The 14,816-nt window shown below is 34.9% G+C and overlaps 1 protein-coding gene across 1 annotated transcript in view; it reads left to right on the forward strand.

Annotated features, from left to right (window-relative positions):
* The window catches only part of LOC149776404 (secretin receptor-like), an 89,144-nt gene that overhangs the window by 4,106 nt on the left and 70,222 nt on the right, over positions 1-14,816 (forward strand). The gene's annotated exons all lie outside the window — the stretch shown is intronic.

Raw genomic sequence — 14,816 nt, forward strand, 5'->3', positions numbered from 1 at the left:
TTAAAGCTACTGTTAACATGTACATATTCCATTAATTTTGAAACATTATTCTCTGTTTACTTTTCTTTTATTCATTCTTGTTTGTGCCAGTCTAGTACTGACTAGCTCCACACTTGGTGAATGAATGACATACAATAGATACAACGATTAGAAGTTAAGAGTTATTCATCCTTTCAAAATATAAAATGATACCTAAATATTAGGGGCCCTAAGTGGCCGAGTGGTCTAAAGCGCTCACCGTTATGGATCACTGCCGTCTCACCTTCGTCTGCGTGGGTTCGAGTATCGGGTTCGGCCAATGGGGATACGTGAGAAAACTTGCCAAGAGTCTGTGGTTCTTTCCGGGGTTTTCCCGGGGTCTTCCTCCACCATTTATACTGGCCGCCATCTATAGCCTTTCTTGTGCTGAAAAAAGAAACCTACAACAACAACCTAAATATTACCCTAGCATCTATCTAGCTAGATACAGATGTGCGTGATTAAATCTGAGAGCGGAAATAACCAATAAAATTGCAACGAATTCCGTTCTGTGCTCCACGTGAGAGGCAGACCAGTTAACCGTTCTGACTTAAACTAGTAAAAATACTCTGAAATTAGAGAAAACAAACTTTGAGGTACATGTTTTATTGATAAAGAGTAGAAAGATCTTCAATATATTTGTAGCTAACCACTACTGACGGTTACTGACCTTTTATATTTCATTAAATGTGCAATGCTGCAGTAGTCTAGAAATCGTTATTAATTGATATTATTTATCTGTCACTTATTTCAATTAGTAAACTCCATTCCACAATGCCACACTTTTTCAACCCTTTTGACTGATATTGTTATGCTGTCTCGTAACTAGACTTGGAATTAGTACCTGAAATTGCATTCTATAACTTCATCTGTATTCATGCGCAGCATGGACTTGACTATCGGGTTACCATCGTGCAGTTTTGATGAATATACAGGCTTTCCTTCTGATATGTGCGGTAGCAATTGCTCCATTTTAAAAGTATAGAGGAAAAAATCAACAATGTTTGATATAGATGTACATGTATTTATATTTTCCGAATATTAATTGCGATATGAAAGGAGGTAAATAAAACTACGCACCGTATAATCTTAATTTTAGTGCAGGACTGACCTTTCTAATCTGAATTTAGTTAAAATGAAATTAAATTAATATGTGGCTTAATGCCAATTTGTTCTAACAGGTTTTTATATCAGCGTTGTTATCTTTACACAGGTCATTCTCAATTTCATTTGTTAAAATCCAAGTCCCAAACTGCTCTTTTCACATATGAAAGAATATAAATATTAGATTATATATAATTGTGTATATAAAGATATAATATTTTTTAAATGGCTAATAAACACGATTCATTTCTCTAAATTGTTGCCAAAGATTTAGAATGAATACGTTATACATACTTTTAACGCCCGAGTTAATAAGACCGACGGCTTCGACTTCAAAAGTAAATATCATATATTCCACCTTTACGAAACCTGATAAAAAGAAGTGGTGGAGAAAAATATCTATATATCAGATCTGTATTTAATGTATTTGTTTCTTCCATCGAGACTCCTTCATTTCATATCAAGTAATATATTAAAGTCTGACACGTGCATGTTGATCTCGTGGTGTCTGGAATTATAGTTTAAATTACCTACGTCTACAGCATATGAACTTGGATAGGTTCCAATCGTCACTTATCAGTCACAGCGACTGACAACTAGAGCTTGACACCTGATTATAGACAGCAATCATGTTTATACTGAGTTCAAGTGACAGGTAGTTACTAAATTTAACTAGCTAACATCTCTCTCTCTCTCTCTCTCTCTCTCTCTCTCAATATGTGTGTGTGTGTGTGACACTTTTAAGAATGTGATTTCCGGATTAAGGTAGAGAAATGGCGTCTACAAATAGATCCACTAAAATCAGTTATTTTCAGTTGGATCTTCTGTACAGTTGTAATTATCAGTGACCGTGCATTTGAACTCTTAGGTTCCAAAAATGCTTTATGTCAGTTTTTGAGCTTGGCAACTGAAGGCTGGATATTTTTTTAATTAAAGCTCTACTGCAGCTAATTTCTTTACAAGCTTCATGAGCCATTCAAAGTGATGTAGATACATTTTGATTAAAAAAAGTATGACAGTTACGTGTCGACTGTATGATATTGTGTCATATAAGCATATACTAGATGTGATACTTTCAACCCAGTCGTGGTACAGTTTCGATTCTATGTCAATAAAGAATTGATAGTGGTGTGATACCTATATCCTGAGTAAAAAAAAAAAAGAACAAAACACTGGTACACATATGTTTGCACAATGAAGAACATATTACTGTCAAGTGTTATCAATTCTGGGCGACTTTCGGGCTCAAACATCTCAGCAGAAAGTCCTTAGTCTCATCTAGTTGTAAGAATGGTGATGAGTATAATTAGTATAAAAATTATAATTCGTTAAACATGATTGAATCCAGATGATAGCACAGTACATTACAAAACGATCATATTTGCCAACTTATATGACTTTTTTAACATAGAATAAGCAATAACTGTCCGCTCGTGAGCTAAATTCGTCTTATCCAGTTTCATAACAGTTTTGCTTGTTTGTTCCATCATAACGTTTTGTTTCCTGTTTCTCTACAAACTCGTGTTTGCATTAGCCTATGATACTTTTTTGTCAGTACCCTCGGTAAGGGGCGTATGATACTTTTGTTTTCCGTACCCTCGGTAGTTGTTGTTGTTCTAGGGTTTAACGCCATTTTCAGCACAGGATAGGCTATACATGGCGGCAAGTATAACTGGTGGAGGAAGAACCCTGGAAAACCCAGAGAAGAACCACCGTCCCACGAGAAACTACTGGCAGGCTTTCCCACTTACCCACGCTAGCTGAGCCTTGGACTCGAACCCACGCAGACAGAGGTGAGATGGCAATGATCCGGAACGGTGAGCGCTTTAGACCACTCGGCCGCTCGGGGCCCCCGTACCCTCGGTAAGGGGCGTATGCTACGTTTGTTTTCCGTACCCTCGGTAAGGGGCGCATGATACTTTTGTTTTCCGTACCCTCGGTAAGGGGCGTATGATACCATTTTGTCCGTACCCTCGGTAAGGGGCGTATGATACTTTTGTTTTCCGTACCATCGGTAAGGGGCATACGATACTTTTGTTTTCCGTACCCTCGGTAAGGGTCGTATGACACCTTTTGTCCGTACCCTCGGTAAGAGGCTTATGATACCTTTTTGTCCGTACCATCGATAAGGGGCGTATGATAATTTTGTTTTTCGTACCCTCGGTAAGGGTCGTATGATACCTTTTTGTTCGTACCGTCGGTCAGGGGCGTATGATACTTTTGTTTTCCGTACCCTCGGTAAGGGGCGTATGATGCTTTTGTTTTCCGTACCCTCAGTAAGGGGCGCTTTAATCAAGTTTCACAACAGCTTCTGTATTAAGTTTGTTGTGTCATTATTTGCGAGTATCAACTAACCAAAACAACTCTGGTGGAGGGAGGAGGGACTTATGGGTGGGGCTGTTGGATGACCAACATCATTTGCTCTTTTCCATTAAGAGAATTTTAACCATCAGAAGCATAGCAAGTGGAGTTGCTATTGCAGTAACTGCAAGTTTCTATCATTGGTAGACGATGCATAGTAATTTTGTTTGTTGTCATTTCCTTGCCATGAATTCTGTATTCATGGTATGATTGGTTCTCTCTTAAGCACAAGCTTCCTCTAAACGAGGGAATGTTGTGAGGGGCAGAATTTAATCAGTCTTTTATTTATTGTAATAATAATATGATTTTGATACTTAATTTTTTTATATTCAATGAATTAAAAGCTAATATATTAACAACACCCTTTTGTTGAAAAATACACGAGGACATTTACCTGTGCGTCAAATCTCTTCCATACCACATATCAATGAAGCTTATAATTGTACATTGCAGCAGTCATTCTCTGATATTCAAGTAAATTCAATGTGCGTGGTGGGCGGTGGACGGGGAAGAACACAACAACAGTTATATTTCATTGCCGAACAGGGGTATTGACAGATTAAATTACAACTTGCCATGGAAAACTAATACGCTGTAAAGAGTTCCGTCTGCTACCCAATATGAATACAGTATTAAGTAACAAACCTGAACTAACATACAGTCTTTATGTATGTATGTATGTATGGATGTATGTATGTATGTATGGATGTATGGATGGATGCATGCATGCATGCATGCATGCATGTATGTATGTATGTATGTATGTATGTATGTATGTATGTATGGATGGATGGATGGATGTATGTATGTATGTATGTATGTATGTATGTATGTATGTATGTACGTACGTATGTAATGTATGCATGTATGTATGTATGTATGTATGTATGTATGTATGTATGTATGTATGTAATGTATGCCTGTCTGTATGTATGTATGTATGTATGTATGCATGGTCTTACAATAAGTAACAGAAAAGGGTGAGATGAGTGAGAAACAACAAGCGTTTAAATTTGAATTTTTAATTTATTTCCGTAGAATGTAAATTGAAAACTTAAAGAAAAGGAATTAGGGCGTTACGAATTAAATTCCAAATAATTCTAGTATTGGAGACACTGGTTCTAATGATTAAATTTCTGAATAAACTTTAGTGGAAATTCAAATTGTTCATGCGCATGTAGTGGCATGTGAAGTGGTGATATACCTATAGTATATTATTGAGTGGATCACAACAATACAATCCAAGAATATATCCATATTTCAAATTTCACTATAAATTTAAGCCTTTGTTTCCAAAAATATTGTTTCTCCAGATAGTACATAAATTGAATAAATAAATTATAGCGCAAAAAAAATTGCTGGTTACAACAATATCACAATAGATTCTGCTAAGATCTTGAAGCACGGATACATAGTTTCTAGAAGAAAAAAACCCCAGATAATCCTCTATTTTACCTCCGGTCAGAATTAGAATTTTCGTAAAAAACCTACTTACTGTTTTGGGGGCATGGAAATTTTTGATTATAATTCTTTTGGATAACAGGCAGAAAAGATAATTATTCCATCGTCCATCTCAATGGATGTGAAAAATATCTGGCATTTGGATAAGATTAATCCTGACTGTCTAAGCTGAATGACTGGGGTTGTTCCCAGAAGTAATTAAATGTTTTAAGTAATTTACTTGCAAAATTAGTCAGTCCACGTTTTCGTGTGGAGAGGGAAGTCTTGACTCGGGGGGGGGGGGAGAGGGAGAAAGTGTTCTCCCGTTATAAAGTGTCCAAAGGAAGAATGTCTGGAATTTGAGGGACAGAAAGAGGGATTCAACTTTACAAAGAGTGAGTCTAGGAAAGAACAAGGTTTGTCTCAGTTACATACAATATGTTCATTGATATAAATTTGATCTTATCTGTTGGATGTATTCGTCTTAAATTCATGCAGCAATTTTCCTTGAGTTCAGAAGTTTATTGTTTTCTTTCATTTATCTTGAACATCATATGACTCGTATAATCTAAGAATGTCATGCAATATTACTCGTTGTATGTAAAGGGAAACATGTAGTCTAGGAGTTGCATGCATTACGTATGATACAAATTGTAAGAATCGTGAATATTTATCTGTCCCTAATGATATGAATCACGTAAGATACGAATTGATTTTACTATGTCTGGAAATACTATGTCAACGATTTGCTAGTCAGCAGGTAATGTAGCTAGGAAAGGACGTGATGTCCATTAATACATTTGTGTAATTGAGTTGTGAATTCTTTACTGCTGACCGACACATAGTCCACTTAGTGATTTATAGCTAACACGGGCTTAGAACGGTTTATTGCGTCTTGGTTATATTGAAGTCCATTTATAAATTCGGCTATCTGCAAGGGAAGACATTAATTTTATGGCAATAGGGTTGTGTATCAGCGGCAGTTGGCGAACTAACCCATATTATCCTTAGTTATGTTGAATTACGCTTAGACAATATTTTAGCCTTAGTTCTTTTGAAATACGATAAGACGATATCTGACGTACTATGACTGAGATTATTGTTACATCCTAGAGGGGAAAAAGCATGACAAATATTTAGGCTGCGTTGCTATTTATTTAAAGAGCATAATGCCTACATATATGCACCACGCAGTGGGAAAATACAGCAGACAACCAGTTTTTGGTTGATGAACCTAGCGAGGCTGGATAGATAGAGAGAAGGGAAGAAAAAAATACACGACTCTGAACTGTCATCACCAATGACTTTGAGAGGACCGGAGTCAACCAAGTTATGAAGGCCTGCTCGATTCATTGATGAATTTATTTAGCAGTATAACAGAAGATCTTTTTGCATTTCTTCTAGATTTTGTAATTCTTTTATAGAAAGTGTATCATTTAAACTTCATATTCAGTTTCATATTGTTAATTTAATTGATTACATTGTTATATTTTGCATACTGGGGCTCGTGGTGTTGTATTATAAATCTCTCGTCAGATCTTTGTCATTCAAAACATTCATTCACTATTTTATTATTTACTCCATCTGTTATTGTCGATCATCTCATAGATAACGGAGATTATTAACTCAATATACCTTGATTTTTTTTCATCGGACCCCGAATGACTGTGTAGATTGATGAGAATTAATTACTAGGTCATCATGCGAGCGTGTCTGCTACACACGAGTGCATATAACACCGATGAAGTAGCCTCATAGTTTAGTAATGTGTGCCTAGTCGTGAGGAAAATGAGGGCTCGTGTGTCCAGGCGTTGCGATGGGTGGTGCCCTTTACCCGCGGACCTAGAATCTCCGTAGAGTACGAAAACAAAATTCTCTAACCTGTATGATAGAATTACTTCTATTAAATCAAGCATTCTTCTATCCAGGGATAGCACTTCTCTCTCTCTCTCTCTCTCTCTCTCTCTCTCTCTCTCTCTCTCTCTCTCTCTCTCTATATATATATATATATATATATATATATATATATATATATATATATATATACACAAATGATGTTACATATTTAAAAGAATATTTTGAAAGCGTTTTTATAATGTGCCTAGATGAGATCATATTTAAGTAAAATTGATTAGTATTCAACGTTAACAATATTATGGCATTCAAATGTGATGATAATGAAGAATGCTTGTGTGGTTGAAAAAATATAAAGACATTAAATGTTAACGAATGATCCACAGCTAAATGAAATCCCCTTATGTACACTTTATGCAAATACGATCTTTAATGATATATGGGCCTTGTCGCAAAAGTACTAATCGATACCTAGCGTTATGCACTATGTTTTATTTCTGGTTGTCTTCGAATTTGCTTTGTTTTATTATTTAGGCGTCTTTTTATATAGATTTCCCCTTGGTACATGTCCTTTTCAGCCTACCCACCCACATGTCTTTCTTTTTTTCGTTTTTCTTTTTTTTTTTTTTGAATTCCATTTATTCTCATTCAAGGAAATTAGCTTGACTTTGAGAGATCTAAGTCAGAGTTCTAAAAAGGTCCTACTAAAGTGTACTATTTTTAACAAGACTACGATAGTAAAATCATAGTACATAGTTTTATGCCAATATGACTGTTCAATTACTGATTATCTCAGCATATTGTTGCTTTAGCAATTGTCAACACCAAAATTTTGTTCGCACCTGCATATTCAGCTCGTAGACAACAAGGAAAGTTCATCAATGTACTTGAAAGATAAGGACTGCTATTCAAACGTGCCAGGACAGAGATATATTAAGTCACTGTTTGCGGTGGTGATTTCTTTATTTCAGTACTGTCATAATGTATGTCTTAATGTTGTAGAATGGTGCAATTTCTGCATTTTAGTAAGAGGCTTACTTAAGCTGCATTTTGATGTCTTCAACACGTACAAGTCAGAAATTTATGTAGGATGATTGAACATGAAAAATCAGAGCTATATTTTGCAAAATGCTGAAAAGTTTAGTATGTATTAAAGTGCGATACATCGACAAAACCCTGGTTCTTCTTTGCTGTCTCCAGTCCCTTTAATTCTGGTAATTTTTCGTAATTATTCAAATTGTAAATACAGTAGTCGTTCATAGCAGAGTTAATTACCATTATTTACTGTAGCCTGGGCTTGGAAAATCTGCCGCAATAACAATTACAACATTGTCTTTCACCTTTCATGGTGAGACTAATATTTTTGAAAATTTGTATAATGTTAGACAAAAAACGAAACATTCAGTAACTTCTGCAATTTCAAACACCAAATTATACTAGCGAGGTTCACACATTGTGTCCACAGATTTCCATGAGATTTGTTTGCCAACTTCTTTTGCTGATAATTAATCATGATTTTTTCTTCATGATTAAGGCAAGTGATGCAAGTCGATGCTTCTAAGAAGTGTATGGGGAAATGTTACTTAATTAAGTTAGTAATGGCTCCAATGTCACAATGGCAGAGGTGATTATACATTCCTAGGAACGTACTACATTTTGATCGCATACTGTTCTCACTGGTCATTCTGATAATTCGGTCGCGTTATCATACAAAGACCACAATATGTGCCAAAAATAATATAAACAGTCATGATGTAAAAGAGCTTTTTATATCTATTGCAGGAATGATCATGTATTAACCGGCGAGTAATGCCACTAACTGGTGTACGATAAATTGCATTATTCTTATTCCGGTTTAAATACGACAGCAAGAAGAAGGCGGTTTATGGAAAGAACCTTGCCTTAAGAAAACCAGTTACAGTATATAGGGTTTCACAATATAACGTATAAGAAATTAATTTATTAGGTTAGGAAATGCATTTATTTTAGGCATCGCTATCATTTACTTATAGGAATATGTTCGAACGTTTCCTTCAAATCATTAAATCATAAACTATACGTATTCATGTCAGCTACATGATAGCTGAATATGATCGTTGTTGAATACGACCTTAGTTATAATTGAAACAAGTTAGAGAATTAAAAATTATTCTGCACACACACACACACACACGCGCGCGCGCGCGCGTCCGCACTCAAAGGCACAAATACTACAAATATTTTTTATCTGATCACAAAAATAGTACATATTACGAAGCTCTAATTTCACAGTTGCATTGCTTTTCTTTGTTTCTCATTTGTGTAATTCACCAGTAAGCGTTTACAAGCCGAATATTATTCATCCACGCCATGCAATATAAAACACGACCCAAACAACTAATACAAAGAACTATCCCTTTATGATATAACTAAACAAATAGACTTACAAAAACCCCGTTAATACCCTATTCTAAGAAATTTAGGAAGGGTCTGTTTTACGAATCGAATCAATACCGTCAGAAGGTCTTGTCGGTACCGTACATCATGATCTCCGTTCTTAGAAATGGGCTAATTAAAAATAAATAATCTAATCAGTTTCTTTGCTACTGAAATATAAACAATTATTCTTTCAGACTATATTTATAAGGTCTCTGATAGGTAACGATCTTTATATATTCTTTGATGACTGAGCACATTTCAGGATTTCAGGAGAGAAAATACACATTGTCATTCCAAGCGTAAATGGTAATTCATTACTAACGTCAGTATCAGAAAACTACTCCGCTTAGTTTTACACTCCGGCCTGGAGCCTTCAGCAGTCGCGCTCTGTCATCGTTGATCGAAAGATTATTAATATCAGTGTTAGGAGGGTTTTCAAAACTAGTTTTCAAAAGAATATATCATATCGCACACACACACACACACACACACACACACACACACACACACATATATATATATATATATATATATATATATATATATATATATATATATATATATATATATATATATATATATATATATAATTGCGTATGTATCTTGTACTTCACTGAAGTAAACTATGTATGTATGTATGTATGTATGTATGTATGTATGTATGTATGTATGTATTATGTATCTATGTATCTACGTATGTATGTATCTATGTTGTGTATGTATGTATGTATGTATGTATGTATGTATGTATGTATGTATGTATGTATGTATGTCACTGAAGAATGTTTTCAATTTAGGAAGCCGCAAAGATCTTTTCTAGCACATGCAGCTGTTTTAGAATCTTTAAGGATCAAGTAGAAGAATCTGAGAGATCCTTTCCGATAACATACTGATATATATTTTGTATGCTACAACAGTCAGTGTAAACTACACTATTCTCTGTTGCTTTCACTGCATAATTGCATGGTATGGTAATTAGCAGGTGTTTATTATGTGCAGAAAAGATACATTGATTTAGCTGCAGCTCTGTTTTATATCATTATAGCTATTTCAGTCTCTCAAGTGTCTTGTCTTTGGATACAAATGCCATGTATAATAAACGATAATGAGTTTTTAAATCATTCCAGAACACGTTATATTCTTTACAACCTCTGTATCATATTACTAAACGCTAAGATTTACGAAACATGAATTTAATATTAATTAGCGACTACTGCTTGCATTATGTCTTTAATTTGAACCGTTAATGTAGATTTTTGAGCAGATTCAAAATAATTTGTTCTTTTGGGGCTAGGAGATCGTACTTTTTAAAACTTCGGATCTGTCTGACCCTCTGATGATACTAGGGCTGAAACAATTCATCGATATATCGATGCATCCAGACATTTGCTGTAATGATACGCATATCGATACAAGAAATGGAGCATAGATACAAAATGTTACTTACCGTATATAAGTTATTTTAGACTTAAACAGTGGCAAATAATTCTTATTAGATTGCCTTGTTATTCTAAAAAATAGAGAATTCATTTGAAACAGCATTTGCAGTCGTAGGCACTCATTTATATTTGTAAAAATGAACAAAGATTATCGAGAATGTTCTCTCGCCGTCAGCATATTAAAACAAAGTGACATCATTCGTAATCTGCCCCCTCCCCAATTCCATAGTAATTATCTCAACCCATCAGCATGTTTAGTATATAGGAAACTTTCCAAACGTGTTCTACATGTATAATAAAGTACTTTACTCATCATTTAATAGCCACTTTTAGGTCATATTTCTACGTTGAATTGTATCGTGTCTACTTTAGGCGATTTTAAAGAAAGCTATACTACTGGTGTGTCACACGGTCAAATATGCTACATCGAAGTTTAATTAATGGTTATTGCTTACTCCGGTCCAGGTTAAATAATAACTACCAATCTGGAATTATTGTAGCATATTCCTTGCGTGACAAACATGACGTACTAGCAAAGCAGCAGAAAGAACTTCGCGCAGAAGTCATTGTTATGTAGTGCTTAAAATGAGACGATGTCAGGGTGTGCGGTTGAGTGAATCGTACAAACTGTGTACGAATTCGTACACTTGGGGAACAGTGATGAGCGGGAACTCCCGCAAATTAGCTGAAAGTCCCACAAATGAAAATGTGCTCGGCGAAGTATACACTATTTATTTAACCGTTCTTGTGGCGACATGTTTTTCTCTCGGATTGGCAACTGTTTACACATCTGGGTTCTTCGAGCATGACATGAATGACATAGCTGGTTGCTGGACTAAATCTGACTGGCACATATTGCCCTGGAATAAACAGTATGACGTAGTTTGAACCATCCACAAAGGGTGTTTTACAAATCCCTTTTTAAAATATGGGCTACCAGGAAACTCCAAATGTCTCATTACGTTTACGATTGGTGATGGTGATAATGCCAACAATATTCAAAGTTATGAAGTATATTGGATTGTTGGAGCTGAGAAATTGTTAATCGAGATAAAGCGAGTGATTTTTTGGAGCCCGAAAATGATGCTTAATATGGAATTCACTTAAGAATTTCCATAACTTAGACCCAAATAAACATATTTACTTATACTGATAATAATAATACTGATTTTTAACCCATACGCAAAGAGAATAATATAGCTATGTATTAGGTGTTTACAATGAATAAAAAACAATTTAGGTCAAGAAGGAATGAACTCAATTTTGGACAAAGTCAAGTCCAACATGCAATGTTGCATTACAATAGCATGTACTGAAATAAAAAAAAAGAAAAGAAAAATAACTAAAAACAAAGTTTTAGAATTGGACAGGGTGTTTCCTTTTTCACTAACAAATGCTAGTACCTGTGGCAGTTTTAGAATTGGACAGGGTGTTTCCTTTTTCACTAACAAATACTAGTACCTGTGGCTGCAGCAGTCTTTTGCATTTCCAGGAAGTACAATGTAATATATTTTGTTGATATTCATCCCCAACTAATTAACAGACATGTTCTAGATGATATTTTCTTTTCACGAGGAAGTAGCTTTATTTCTTTAGGTTTAAAGAGAACATCGTAATGTCTTCCAAGTTCACGTGAGACATGAAATTGGTAATAAGATGTTTTCAAAGCATTCATGCCGTGCAAAACAAAAGGTCTCGTGGCTAAAGTAAGTTAAATGGTCTTAAACGTTGAATAAAACTCACTGACAACAAACAGGTAGTCTGTTTGAAAGTATTTTTCTTTTCTTGTCATAGATAAGAATTGCATATAAATATATATGTAATATGCATACTAGAAGTACAAGAGTATGTCAACATAAAGAAAGGGGCACCACCTAGCTTCCGAAGATGGAGGACTATCAAGTTCATGTTTATAGATATGTATCGTATCGCAGGCTGTGTATCGTGAATTGTATGGCACCGCGGCACATGTGTATCGTTTCACCCCTAGTTACTACTCTGTGAGCTTCTAAACACTGATTCTGAAATCTGAATCTCTTTTTGACAATCTTTATCGAGATGTGTTTTAAGCTCAGCTTAACGTGCAATTAATAATTTAATCCTTGTCATTAAACGATGTTCAATTAGCCTAGTTTTTTCTGAATAAAGAACAGTCGAATCTCAGATTTTAATGTAATATTAATACAATTACTCTTAGCAAATCGCAACATATTAGTCTAACATTGTACCCTAAATGTGTATTTAATGTCATTATAGAAAACATAATTTGCTGAAAACAGCCAATTCCGTGAGAAAGTTAATATTATGGATATATTTTGATTTTTGTGTTGGGAAAGACGTGATATATTGTCATGATTTGCCTAATTATCTCTCAGACACGTGAACGTTTTTAAGAAGCGCACAATATAGTAAACTAAATATGCACTAACAATATCTCGCGGAAATAGCTTGCTCTGAAGCCTTCATATACAGTTCGCATGAAAATCAACTTAAACCACAGTCGCTGCAAGCTAATGTGTCCGTACTCCAAGCTTTCACCATATTATTCATTGGTTTTGCTTTGCTGTGGATTGATTCAGTTAAATTTCAAATTTGTATATATGCAAAAATCAGAATCGGTACTGTTTATACAGTCATGTAAACACAAATTAATGTGCACCGTAAAGTGACATAAAGAAGGTAATCGACCGGGATTATCCACCAACTTTCTATTTCACAGTTATAACAGAAAAATCATTCGGTACATTAAATGGGTATTCTTGGCACGTTTATCATTTTTACCTGGGATTGGAGAAAAGACATATTGTCATCGATACCATGCTTTATGCTTTAATTTTTAATTTTATAAGTACTGTAGCAAACCTTTTTTCAATTGCAGAAAAATAGCGTCAGTCTGCTTTCTGGTACTATTTACTTAAGACCTAATGTCCAGTTCACATACAAGTAACCTATGGCAACTTCTTTTGTTCTTCTTTGCTCCTGCCGGTTAATAGAATTCTTTTTTACGTGTACTTGTTACCTTTTAAGAGAGTAACAGTTCATTGTTGAAATTATTCTTTAGTTATCAAACATTAAATAGTTTGATCATTCGTCATTCATACTGGCTAATAGAAGATTGTCCTAAGCATGAATTGTTAATAGAAGACTCTTTCAAGCAAAGCATAGTGACAATATAACACTGCGTTAACATCACAAGTCTTTCCATAAACTATTTTTTTTATTCCTAGCTGATCAGTTTTGCTTTATCTGATATCAAACTATTTCGGTGCCCATCCATTGTTCCTCTCCTTGGATATAAGCTAGTGTTTCCGTTGTTAGAACTCTAGGTCATAAAATATGTAACAGTAAATAATCCTATCTGTCCTATCATAAGACCAAAAATACAGAATGTTACGAATGAACTCCATTAGTCTTGAATGCTCCGATGTAACACAATGATGAAATCTTACTGTATTTTAATGAGTTCACATAAATCCAAAGTAATGTTCATTAATCCAAAAGGCAACGATACTTTAATTCCAATAAACACTTTAAATAAACAGTTCCTCTCGAATCATATCTGATATCAACAAGACAAGTGTAAACTCAGATCACATATGGATTCACACAGACTGGTCTAAAACATAGATGTATTATTTATTTATCCTATCCTTATTTACACACATTTTTACTTGACCTAAGATACACACATTCACCTGACATGTGTCGTAAAAGAATATGGAACAACCCAATGGAAAAAACTGGTCTATAGTACAAGTTACATGGATCATGTATGCGCATTTATTAATTTAAAATTAAATATAAATTGTTCTTTTAAAATCTAACACTACTTTTCTTTACCCAAGGTCTATTCAATCCTGATTTTTGACTGATCTGCACATTAACTGTCATCAACAAACTTCACGACGAAAATTATCGCTCTCCACGGTCTTTTACAATAGTGGCCATGTACTAAACTTGGGTCAAGAAAAGAGCACTTCGAGTGGAATCGTCACAATATAAGGTAGTACGAATTTGTTGGCCAACATGCGTAGTGTTCATTGTGACACCACATCGCGCGACATTCAATCCGGGTTGTACTGCATCATGCCTTTAGGTTCATTTCGCCCACAAATGTCTACATACTTTAACACTGAGTTTGCCGTATGTACTTTTCGGGGCGTGTAATTAATGACCTTCAAG

Source organism: Sinohyriopsis cumingii, chromosome 18 (assembly GCF_028554795.1).
Source record: "Sinohyriopsis cumingii isolate HCF-2022 chromosome 18, ASM2855479v2, whole genome shotgun sequence".
Taxonomy (NCBI): domain Eukaryota; kingdom Metazoa; phylum Mollusca; class Bivalvia; order Unionida; family Unionidae; genus Sinohyriopsis; species Sinohyriopsis cumingii.